Genomic DNA, 13,514 nt, shown 5'->3' on the forward strand with positions numbered 1-13,514 from the left:
TAGATCAATGGAACAAAATAGAAAGCCCAGAGATAAACCCACGCACATATGGACACCTTATCTTCGACAAAGGAGGCAAGAATATACAATGGAGAAAAGACAATCTCTTTAACAAGTGGTGCTGGGAAAACTGGTCAACCACTTGTAAAAGAATGAAACTAGAACACTTCCTAACACCGTACACAAAAATAAACTCAAAATGGATTAAAGATCTAAACGTAAGACCAGAAACAATAAAACTCCTAGAGGAAAACATAGGCAAAACACTCTCCGACATAAATCACAGCAGGATCCTCCATGACCCACCTCCCAGAATATTGGAAATAAAAGCAAAAATAAACAAATGGGACCTAATTAAAATTAAAAGCTTTTGCACAACAAAGGAAACTATAAACAAGGTGAAAAGACAGCCTTCAGAATGGGAGAAAATAATAGCAAATGAAGCAACAGACAAACAATTAATCTCAAAAATATACAAGCAACTTCTGCAGCTGAATTCCAGAAAAATAAACGACCCAATCAAAAAATGGGCCAAAGAACTAAACAGACATATCTCCAAAGAAGACATGCAGATGGCTAACAAACACATGAAAAGATGCTCAACATCACTCATTATTAGAGAAATGCAAATCAAAACCACAATGAGGTATCATTTCACACCAGTCAGAATGGCTGCTATCCAAAAGTCTACAAGCAATAAATGCTGGAGAGGGTGTGGAGAAAAGGGAACCCTCTTACACTGTTGGTGGGAATGCAAACTAGTACAGCCACTATGGAGAACAGTGTGGAGATTCCTTAAAAAACTGGGAATAGAACTGCCATATGACCCAGCAATCCCACTGCTGGGCATATACACCGAGGAAACCAGAATTGAAAGAGACACGTGTACCCCAATGTTCATCGCAGCACTGTTTACAATAGCCAGGACATGGAAGCAACCTAGATGTCCATCAGCAGACGAATGGATAAGGAAGCTGTGGTACATATACACAATGGAATATTACTCAGCCATTAAAAAAAATACATTTGAATCGGTTCTACTGAGATGGATGAAACTGGAGCCCATTATACAGAGTGAAGTAAGCCAGAAAGAAAAACAACAATACAGTATACTAATGCATATATATGGAATTTGAAAGATGGTAACGATAACCCTATATGCGAGACAGAATAAGAGACACAGATGCATGGAACAATTTTATGGACTCTGAGGGAGAAGGTGAGGGTGGGACGTTCTGGGAGAATAGCATTGAAACATGTATATTATCATATGTGAAACAGAACACCATTCCATGTTTGATGCATGTGACAAGGGCTCAGGGCCGGGGCAATGGGATGATCCAGAAGGATGGGATGGGGAGGGAGGTGGGTGGGGGGTCCAGGAAGGGGAACACATGTAAACCCATGGCTGATTCATGTCAATGTATGGCAAAAACTATTACAATATTGTAAAGTAATTAGCCCCCAACTAAAATAAATAAATTTATTAAAAAAAAAAAAAAAGAAAGAAACCATCTTCTTATGTTCAGTCCACAACAGACACCAGATGGAACAGAAGAACCCCATCAGTCAGCCCAATCCATATTGGAGAATAATGAGAAATGGTCAACTATTGTTTAAAGCCAAAAAGTTTTAGAGTAGTTTGTTGCAAATCAATATATTACAGAAACAATGTCTGTGGAACTGTTATAAGAGAGCTGTGATTCTCAGGGGCTAAATGCTTCTTTAATCATAATAAGACCTCAGTTTATTCTGGAGAGTTCATTTCACTGCACAGGATGTCAATATTTACCTAGCATTTTAGGGGAACCCTAGAAAGTCATAAGGGCTTCCCTGGTAGCTCAGCTGGGAAAGAACCCACCTACAACGCAGGAGACCCCGGTTTGATTCCTGGGATGGGAAGATCCACTGGAGAAGGGATAGGTTACTCACTCCAGCATTCTTGGGTTTCCCTGGTGGCTTAGCTGGTCAAGAATCTGCCTTCTGTGTGGGAGACCTAGGTTTGACCCCTGGGTTGGGGAAGATCTCTTGGAGAAGGGAACGGCTACCCACTCCAATATTCTGGTCTGGAGAATTCTATGGACTGTATAGTCAATGGGGTCACAAAGAGTCGGACTCTACTGACCAATTTTCACTTTTACTTGGCAAATCATAGACAATGCAATGCAAATTGCAACACTATGCTAGCAACATGGGGAATTTACTGGATGCAGAATAAGAGCTGAGAAAGTATATTCTTGTAAATAAAGGATTTCTAACATCTCAAGATTTCCTTGTTAAATTGGCTAAAGTGCAGTGAAAGACAAATATTCTAGAAGGCAGATGGAGAAGGCAAGTCTAAGACTCTTCTCCTGACACACAACTCTATGGACAAAAGTGAACACTGAAACACAGCAAATTATTTGCAGGTGACAGCCCTTTCATTTGTACCTAGAGCTGCTGTTAAGGACCACCACTGCCTCAGCTTGATCCAATTACTGCGCTGTGTACCTTATCACACAGCTTCGTTTTGTTCTTCTCCTGTCCTAGGATCTGTGCCTCATTAAGATAAGATCTGACAGCCTCTGTCAATGCCGAGTTAGAGCTGGTGGCTTCTCTTTATTTGGCCACAACTGCAAGTTCCATGGACTTATATTCAGTCACACAAAAGGGAGGGTGTCGTTTGCTGGGGAGATTTTCATTTACCCTGCTGTTATTTATCCCATCCTGGGCATGTAAGCAAGTACAATTTTCTAGTCTCTTATCAACAACATCTCATCCCCTTCACATTCCTTTTCATGAGGCTAAAGAGCTACTTCTTGATTAGAAAAAATATCTCTAATGAGGAGGTTATAAATTCATAGTGTTTTGTGACATGGGTCAATGTGTTCTACCTTTTTTTTTTTAAGTACTCTTGCTGTTCTCCCAAAGAGCTATATACAGGATCTTGTCGAGAAAATTCAACTCCTGCACCGTTAGTGGGCTTGAGTTCCTTTCAAACTGACAAGGACTCAGTTCTTGACTCTTTGCCTTCATTTATCCTTTGCACTTTAGATCTGCCTTCCTCATTGGCTCCCAGCATAGTCCATATGGAAATAAAATACATCCACATGTGAAGTGAGAGTGTCTTCCCTCCCTGGTATTTGGGTCCAATATGATATATTTATTTCAGTGACAGGGTCCAACTGTCAAAGATATAGTAAGACCAGAAGTACGCGAGCAGAGAAAGGATTGAAGTGATTCCCTGGTTACTTAGGTAAAAGCAGCAGAAGGAGAGAGGGGTCCCAGGGGCCTGGTAGGTTCTGCCTGAATTATCTAGATAATTACTTCAACCCTTTGTGTTGACAATGGAGACTTGGACTACAATTACACAGGCCAACAAAGGTTTATTTAACTTATTTTTTCACATTCCGTTAATAATGAGAGAAATGCAAGTGAGTGGAGCTACCCATCACGATTTAGGTTGAAGCTGAATTCCATGACTGTGAAGTTTTTGGGGAATTTGTGAAGTATTATAGAGGCAAATTCTGAAATAAGTAGAAAGAAAGTGTAGTGAAAGTGTTAGTCACTTAGTTGTGTCTGACTCTTTGTGACTCCATGGACTATAACCTACCAGGCTCCTTGGTCCATGGGATTCTCGAGGCAAGAATACTGGAGTGGGTTGCCATTTCCTTCACCAGGGAATCTTCCTGACCCAGGGATTGAACCCGGGTCTCCCACATGGCAGGAAGATTCTTTATCTACTGAGCCACCAGGGAAGCCCATAAAAATAGAAAGAAATAAAAACAAAAAACTAACTTTATTTTTTTTTAATAAATTTATTTACTTTAGTTGGGGGCTAATTACAATATTGTAGTGGTTTTTGCCATACATTGACATGAATCAGCCATGGGTTTACATGTGTTCCCCATCCTGAACCCCCCTCTCTCCCCCTCCCCATCCCATCCCTCTGGGCCATCCCATCGCCCCAGCCCTAAGCATTTGTCTCATGCATCGAACCTGGAATGGTGTTCTGTTTCACATATGATAATATACATGTTTCAATGCTATTCTCTCAGAACATCCCACCCTCACCTTCTCCCTCAGAGTCCATAAGACTGTTCTGTGCATCTGTGTCTCTTATTCTGTCTCGCATATAGGGTTATCATTACCATCTTTCAAATTCCATATATATGCATTAGTATACTGTATTGGTGTTTTTCTTTCTGGCTTACTTCACTCTGTATTATGGGCTCCAGTTTCATCCATCTCAGTAGAACTGATTCAAATGTACTCTTAAAAAACTAACTTTAGTAGCCCCTTCTCAGCCCAATCTCTAGACTTTAGCATACTAAAGGGCTCCACGCTAGGCCTTACCCTCTTTTATTTTTTAATTAATCAATTTTATTTTTTGGCCACAGGGCACGGTATGTGAGCTCTTAGTTCTTTGACCAGGGACTGAACCCACAGCCCCTGCACTGGAAGCACAGAGTCTTAACTGTTGGATGGCCAGGGAAGTCTCCTTATCTTCTTTTTAATCTACGTTCTTTCCTTAATCTCACTCCACTCCCATGATTTTAAGTATTATTCACACTCCCAAATGTATATTTCCAGCCAAGACCTCCCTCTGAGAGCACACTTGACATATCATTGCAGAGGTAGCCACCTCTTTTCAATCTTACCAGGACTTCTACTATCTTCACTTCTGGTACCAATAGAGTATGTCTATACCACATCCTGTCCTCAAACATGTATGAACATGATCTGCTTTAATTCTCACAGGTCTAAGCAGTAGAATCTACAGTTATCTTTTTTTCTGGATAAAGGAACTGAGACAGAGGGCCCATGAGTCATTCAGTGTTTCACAGTCACAGAGGAATGGAACTTGAACTTGAGGGCAGAACTGTTTGGGTCTCAAACCTCTATTTCCAGTGTTCTAGTTCTCTATTGTGGTTACTATTTTGTGTACACATTTGTGATTTAGCATATGCTACTTTGAATTACCATAGCCATCATCATCATCATCATCACTATTATTATATTAACTCTTGCTTCTTCCTCCCCTAATGCCAGCCCTTATGGCAGGGACCCAGTCTGGTGTCTCTGCATGCTTAGTTCTAGTAAAGCCTTACAGGATACTTTATTATTGAGGCTGAGGTTTCACAGAAAGCCAATATTACAGTTAACAGCCTGGCAAGAAGACTAAGTCAAGAGGTTTAAAAGAGCATTTTTACTAATCAGGTTTTTAACCCATTACTCGGGTCTCTAAAAAGCTAGAGAACATGTGGTTTGCGCTATGCCTGATTTATAGGGGTATAAAGTGATTCTGTGACTTCCTCTCCAGAATACACTTTGCAGAGATAGAAATGAAATATTAAATGCAGGTCGGATTCCTTCAGCTCTGCATATTGTACTTTGGAGGTCATCAGGCCAAAATCTAGGAGACTAGCCTAGAAAGCCTTTTGAGGGTAGGGATTTATTATTCTTGGGACAAAGGATGTAATCAAAAGGCTTGTTCCTAACACTACTGGGGATCAGCCTCTTGTCTTAAAGACTATTTTTTGCTGTTTTTAGCTTTTGTCACATTGTTCTGTCATTTAGTGTCAAATGGGGCAAGTTCTCTTTCCCTTTGTAACTAATCATTGCTGACACACAGTTAAAAATCTTTTACTCCAGAGAGTCTGCCTGTGGTGTTTCAGGTCAGCCTCACCCCAGGTGAAAATACCATACATGGTGTCTCTGAGTCCGGGATCTAAAAATACAACAAGCTTGTTGTATGCTAGCACTTTGTAGTACATGAGGCTGGATCGTCTATCACTGAGACTATGTGCTGTCCAACAGTCCACAGCAAGGCCATCCCTGGCTTTGTTCAAAGTCCTCTGGAGATAGTGAAGGAAAGAGGGCCTCATCAACTCATTCCCTCCTGCCCAGCCCTGCGGGAAGACTCCAGCGTGGGATTCGGTTTTTCCTTGACTTTCAGAGGTGGTTTCCCAGGAGTTCAACACTGTGAAGCCATATGGCTATTTGTTTTTTCTGATTTCTTTTCTAGTTGTTTCACATTAGTTTAAAGAAATCCTACATTTTTAATCAGGGATGATTGAGACACAATCATTTATACAGTGAAATCCACCTCCTTGGGTGAGCAGTTCTATGAGTTTTGACAAATGTGTACAGTCATGTAACCACCACCAAAACCCAGATACAAAAGAACTCCAAAATACACACTTGTGTCCTTTGTGGTCAACTCCTTTCCACAGCTCCAGTCAGTCACACAGCTGATCTGTTCTGTCTTTGTAGAATCAGACCATATGTGGACTTTGAATCTGGCTCTTTAAACTTACCATGATGCATTTGAAATTCATCCATGTTGCTATGTATATCCATAGCTTGTTCTTTTTTATTGCTAAGTAGTACTCCACTGTACAAAATCACTGCAGATGTCGACTGCAGCCATGAAATTAAAAGACGCTTGCTCCTTGGAAGAAAAGTTATGACCAACATAGATAGAATATTAAAAAGCAGAGCATTACTTTACCAACAAACGTCTGTCTAGTCAAAGGTATGGTTTTCCAGTAGTCATGTATGGATATGAGAGTTGGACTATAAAGAAAGCTGAGCACCGAAGAATTGATGCTTTTGAACTATGGTGTTGGAGAAGACTCTTGAGAGTCCCTTGGACTGCAAGGAGATCAACCCAATCAATCCTAAAGGAAATCAGTCCTGAGTGTTCATTGGAAGGTCTGATGCTGAAGCTGAAACTCCAATATTTTGGCCACCTGATGCGAAGAACTGACTCACTGGAAAAGACCTTGATGCTGGGAAAGATTGAGGGCAGGAGGAGAAGGGGATGACAGAGGATGAGATGGTTGGATGGCATTACTGACTCAATAGGCATGAGTTTGAGAAGGCTCCAGGAGTTAGTGATGGACAGGGAAGCCTGGCATACTACAGTCCATGGGTTGCAAAGAGTCGGAAACAACTGAGCAACTGAACTGAACTAACTCCATAGTAAGAACATACCACAGTTTATCCATTCACCAGTTTAAGGACATTTGGATTGTTTCTAGTTTGGGACAGTTATGAATAAAGCCACTCGAAATGGGTGTGTACAGGTTTTTGTTTACAAGATTTTTTCTTTTGGGTAAATATGCTTGCTAGATCTATGTTGAGTGCATACAACTTTCTGTTTTCCAAAGTGGTTTTTTATCATCTTATATTCCTAACCATCGGTCTTAGTTGCTCTGTATCCTCCTTAGCATTTTGTACTATGTTTTTTATTTGCTTCTTTTGTTTTTGCTCTTTAGTGATTTTAGTTAGTGTGCTATGATATCTCATATTGTGATTCTAATTTGCATTTTTATAAAGGTTAATGATACTCTGTATCTTTTCATGTGCTTATTCGCCATTTTTATATCTTCTCTGGTAGTGTTAGTTCAAATATTTTGCCTATGTTTCAATTGAAGCTTGATATTCTTATTATTGGATTTTGACCATTCTTTATACACTCCAGATACAAGTCCATGGCAGTTAAGAGACATTCCAAAAGATCAAATTTCACCTGCTGTGTACCATAACTTTTCTTTCAGCAGAAACTCAGCAAGAGCAAGAAGACTTACACTTTTCACAGTTTGAAGGCACAAAAGTGATCAGATGTAGATCTGAGCTCTTTTGAATAAGATTGCTCTTCCTTTAAATTTTGGAAGACATCCTTTAATGACGTAAGCTGTCCCACGACCTGATACCTGGTTCTTTTTACTCTCACATTAATTTGCTTCATGATTTTATCCAGGCTATGTCTTTCAATACCACCTCCATGCAAATGATTTCCAAATTTGTATCTCCAGTCCGACCTTCAGATTCATATCTCTGACTCTAGATACATGCCTCTGACTGTCTAGTCAGTATCTCTACCTAGAAGTCAATACATATTTTAAAATTCAGCATGTCACAAACTGGACTCCTGGTCTGCCACCCGAAAGCTGCTCCACTTCAGTTCTCTCCCTCCCAGTTGATAGTACTTTATGCTTCCACTTACTCAGGTCAAAGCTTTCAAGTGATTCTTAACTCTTTCTCTTGCACCCCACATCCAACTCATCTATAATGATATTGTCTCTACTTTGAATATACATAAAGAATGTAATTACTTTTCAAAAGTTCCTCTGCAACCATCCTGATCTAAAGCACCATTAACTCTCATCTGGATTACTGTAATGTCCACTTGAGGAGGATTTCTACCTCCTGCCTTACCTTTCTCCCCAAACTCCACCCCCATAGGCTACTGTCAACAGAGCAATCCCAAGGGTCAATTCAAAACTTAATTCAGTTGGGAGATTGGGATTGACATTTATACACTCCTATGTTCCCAGGTGGTGCTAGTGGTAAAGAATCCACCTACCAGTGCAGGAGACAGAAGAGACATAGATTTGATCCCTGGGTTGGGAAGATCCTCTGGAGAAGGAAATGGCAACTCACTCTAATATTCTTGCCTGGAATGGACGGAGGAGCCTGGTGGGCCACAGTCCATGGGACTACAAAGAGATGGACACAACTGAGCACACAGCACATTATCTATAAAATAGATAAACTAATGAGAACTGACTATATAGCACTGGGAACTCCACTCAGTGGTCTGTGGTGACCTAAATGGGAAGGAAATCCAAAGAAGAGGGGATATATGTATACATATAGCTGATTCACTTTGCTGTACAGCAGAAACTAACACAACATTTTAAGGCAACTATTCTCCAGTATGGAGAAGGAAATGGCAACCCGCTCCAGAATCCTTGCCTGGAGAATCCCAGGGACAGTGGAGCCTGGTGGGCTGCCGTATATGGGGTCGCACAGAGTCGGACATGACTGAAGCAACTTAGCAGCAGCAGCAGCATACTCCAACAAAACAAAACAAAACAGAACACTCCCAAACCTAATTCAAGTAACTGTACTCCCCTACTTAAAATCCTAATGTGGCAAAGTCAAAGCCACCATCTTCACAATGATCACAGGTTCTGTGTGACCTGTTCCCTCCCCCATTATTTCCAGATTCCTTCCTGAAAACGTTTCATGGCACTGTTATTATCACCAAATTTCAGCATTGTATTTTCCAGATAACTTAAAATTAAATGGCACAAATGAAAAAGTACACTACTCATGTCAAACATGCAATGAGTCAATAGTAGAGCTACAAACAGAATTTTGTGCTTGCCCTCTTCTAATACTATATTCTAACTACTAGATGTTTTGTCTTCTCAGGAGCTATAATAACCTTGTCAAGAAATAAAAATAGTGGACAATTATTCATTACTTATTGTTTTCTGAGTACCTTGTATACATTTTCTTTAATCTTCACAATTCTACATGGTATTTATAATTGTATTCATTCTTTAGGGGCTGAGCATAAGACTCAGGATGGGTAGGGAACCTCCCATCATCAGGTGGGCCAGGCTACAAACTCAATCTCATTATCGCCTTATCCTTCTCCCTTTGTCAAAAGTAGGTAAAAATATGAAGAAAAAGATTATTTTTCCTAGGTTTCTTATATATAAGATATCAAAGGTAAACATTTTTATGTTTTGTAATTCTATCTTCAAACACTCTGTACATGCTTATGTCTTCCTTTATTGTTTTTTTTTTCTCTTTTAACCCATGCCCACGTAGGTGGCAGAGGCCTTATAACCCCGGAAGAAATGCTGCCAGTGAAGAACATGAAACTCTAAAGAGAATAGTGGATTTATAGGATATGAATCAAGTTCTCCTGCTGTGGGAACCAGCCAGTCTAATCAATATATAGATCTACTTAGCTTTATGAACTAAATGCTCCTGAAAATTTGTCTATAAAATAAATATTTGTATATGAAAATCATACATTCCCACTGCCTTCCTCTGTGATTTTAGAAAGTTGTTCCCACACACACAAAGAAAAATATTTACCCTACTATATTACAGAAGGATGCTGGTGAAACCAAACACATTCTTGAAGGAATAGTCTGAGTGTCAACACCACTCATGCAAGAAGTTCATCAGATGAACAAACAATCTATATGATCATTGATACTCCTGCAAAAGCACAACTATGTCAAAACACACAATCAATTCCCACTCAAATATTTAAACAGCATTCCTAGGCTGTGATGCTGGGAGTTTAATAAAACTCAATGGAAATGAATGAAAATAACTTTCTGGAGTGTTGCTAGGTGTCCTCTGCTTGGCAGTTAAGTTGTTACTGCCGCTTTAACTAACCACATACTCCTTTACCAATCAATAGAAGTTTGCTGACCTTAATGAGTATCTAATTGATTAAAAAAAAGAGAGAGAGAGATTATATGTCTCTTACCTGATAAGAACAATTGTAGTGTCACTTGAGATAAGGGGAAGCTTCCTACTACTTCTATATAAGCTTGAAAACTTTAGAGCAAGATGTCAGGTATATAAATCAGAATGCGGCCTCCTGTGTTAGCTACTGAGATGTCATTCTGTGCAACTTGGGAGAATCCTATATGGGAGCAGCTTGATTGCCTCCTCTTCAAAAATGTACAAAGTAATGGCAATGACTCATAGAGTCATCCATAGAATTAAGTATTAATTTACTCACATGTCTTATCTAATTTAACCCTCATCAGTCATGAAATAAGTATTATTTATCATGATCTGACAGATTCAGAAACTGAAACTTGGAGAGTAGAACTCACTTATTCAGTATTAGGCAGCTAATAGAATTTGAATTAAGGTCTTGCCTAACAAGAGGTCTGTGCTCTCCTTTTTAGCAAAGCAGTTACCTCATTGTAGGCCTTCAAATGAGTTTATACATTTAGTGACTCATTTACGGATGAGCAAGTAAGTATTTGTTCAATGGATGAATGAACGAATGAATACATTGTGTGTGAATTCATGTGCATGTGTACATAATGTGTGTGCAAATTCATGCCATTGAAACTTTAGTACTTGTTTTGTATCAGTGAAATAGAATGAGTCCTGATTAGAAAGTTATTGCCCATAACAAATTATAAAGAAATAGAAGAAACAAAAGCACCTAACCACCACTAATCCTATACTAAAATTATATTCTTTATTCTTGTGATGAATTCACTGTTTTCCTAGACAAATTTCCTTTACTGAAATAAGAGCTATGGGCTTTGGAAAACTGTCATCAAACCAGACTATTCAGTGCAGAAACAAATGTGTTAGTGCTTAGCAATCATACTATTTCTGAATAATAAAGCCAGTACAATTATAAATATGGCAGACATCGTCAAATTTTCTAATACAGTGTGAGAAAATGCTTGTACTGTTACTAAAGCATTTGAATTATTAATAGACCTGTTTTTAAGAATGTTGACGTTTCAGTTGATTTGAATGGCTCTTAACAAAGTGAGGTTTAGCATTCAGGCTAGGTTGGCAGGCCAATTTACAGATTCAAGTTCTAGATACTCAAAGGCCATTATCAGTCAGGGTGGAGAATTCCCAGTGAGGGAAACCATTCTGGTGGCAGCTACTGTTTCCAGTCTCCTTAATTCTGAGACTCCCTAATGAGGAAAAGAAAGTGAAACTGTTAAGTTGCTCAGTCATGTCCAACTCTTTGCAACCCCATGGACTGTAGCCCGCCAGGTTTCTCTGTCCGGAATTCTTCAGGCAAAAATGCTGGAGTGGGTTGCTATTTCCTTTTCCAGGGCATAGTCCAACCCAGGGATCGAACCCAGGTCTCCTGCATTGCAGGCAGTTTCTTTACTGACGGAATTAAAGGAAAAGAGAATAATTCTTGAGATCAGGTGTCCTTGATTCAAATTCCAATTTTTTAATTTATTATTCCATTTAACAAATACTTATTTTCATTAAACAGGTACTAGCCGCTTTCTCAGGAGCTATCAAAACAAAGGCATGATTGGAAATGGCCCAGTATCCCAGCCAGCCCTCCTTCTTTGTTAAATCCTTCTCTGTGGAGTTGGGGTAGGGAGGACTTTCATTTTAAAAAAACCACACCAGCAAACTGCATGGAGCAGGTTCTGACCAAAGGGAAGGAGGGCTCTCTGCATTTCTGGGTCACAGACCAGTGAAGTATAAAAATGTTTCTCCTGATATCTTTGAATAGAGCAGTAGTGGACAGGGCAGTGAGTGGCCTGCCCATTCCCTTTGGCTCTGACTGTCCCAGGGAAAGCTATTATGGGTTGCTGACTGCAAGCACCCATGACTCTGCACTAGGGCTTTCTCTGGTTTCTAACAGAGGGCAGGGCATGCTACTCCCTTTCAGAGTAACTTTCTTTAGTAAGGCGTGTGTGTATGCTCAGTCACTTCAGTCGTGTCTGACTCTTTGTGACCCAATGAACTGTAGCTCGCCACGCTTCTCGGGCCATGGGATACTCCAGGCAAGAATATTGGAGTGGGTTGCCATTTCCTACTCCAAGGGATCTTCCCAACCCAGGAACTGAACCTGTGTCTCCTGCATCTCCTGCATTGCAGGCAAATTCTTTACCCACTGAGCCACCTGGGAAGGCCCATTCTTTAGTAATAGAGGGGGATCCCACCCTTAGGTGGGACATTGCTGAGGTAAGTTCCTTACAGTCTCCCAGCGTTTGGCAACCTGGAAGTCTACTGCACACACACTAGCTTCCTCCCTTCTCTTTCCTGGCTCATATCTGCATTCCACTACTGGCATTTCGTGAGATCATCTCCCCCACAAACTGATATACAGTAAGTCCCATACATTCGAATGAGTTCTGTTCCAAGAGCAAGTTCATAAGTCCAATTTGTTCCTAAGTCAAACAAAGTCAGCCTAGGTACCCAACTAACACAATTGGTTATATAGTACTACATCATAATAGGTTTTTCACACAAATAATACATATTAAAAAACACAAAAAATAAAGAAAACATTTTTAATCTCACAGTACAATACCTTGAAAAGTACAGTCACACAGTACAACAGCTGCATACTAGGGCTGACACCCACATATGCATCTTTGAAAGTTTGCATGTTGAAAGTTCACATGTAAAAGTCTTCCTACACTTAAATCTTTGTCTCAGGGTCTGCTTCTGGGGGACCCAACCTAAGACAAAGACTTAAGACTTGTGTGTGAAAACATACTGAGTGTGTACACGGCATGGCCCCCTACCCCCAACAACACAGTCGGTGCTGGTACAGGTAGAAAACTACCTGCAAGTCTTCCCACCTCGACACCCCAACTCTGGTCAAGGAGCTATTTGGGGAGTTGTCTTATCCCAATACACACATGGACAGTTGATCCTTAACAACTCAGGTTGAACTGCACAGTTCCACTTAGTCATGTTTTGTTTTGTTTTTTTCTCCCAGTAGTAAATACTACAATACTATACCATCTGAGGTTGATTGAACCCCCAGATGTGGCACCACAGGTGTGGAGGGCAGACTGTAAGTAATGCAGGCATTTTTAACTGAGCAGGAGGGTCAGTGCCCCTGACTGCCATGTTGTTCAAGGGTCAACTTGTACACCCATTTCCATGACTTAATTTTCAAGGAGGCTTGAGCATGCATGCAACACAATGCCAATGAATGTAAGGAAAGTAATGACAGGGAACATATAAGGCCA

Source organism: Giraffa tippelskirchi, chromosome 5, assembly GCF_054371585.1.
Source record: "Giraffa tippelskirchi isolate mGirTip1 chromosome 5, T2T-mGirTip1v1.2.pri, whole genome shotgun sequence".
NCBI classification, from domain to species: Eukaryota; Metazoa; Chordata; class Mammalia; order Artiodactyla; family Giraffidae; genus Giraffa; species Giraffa tippelskirchi.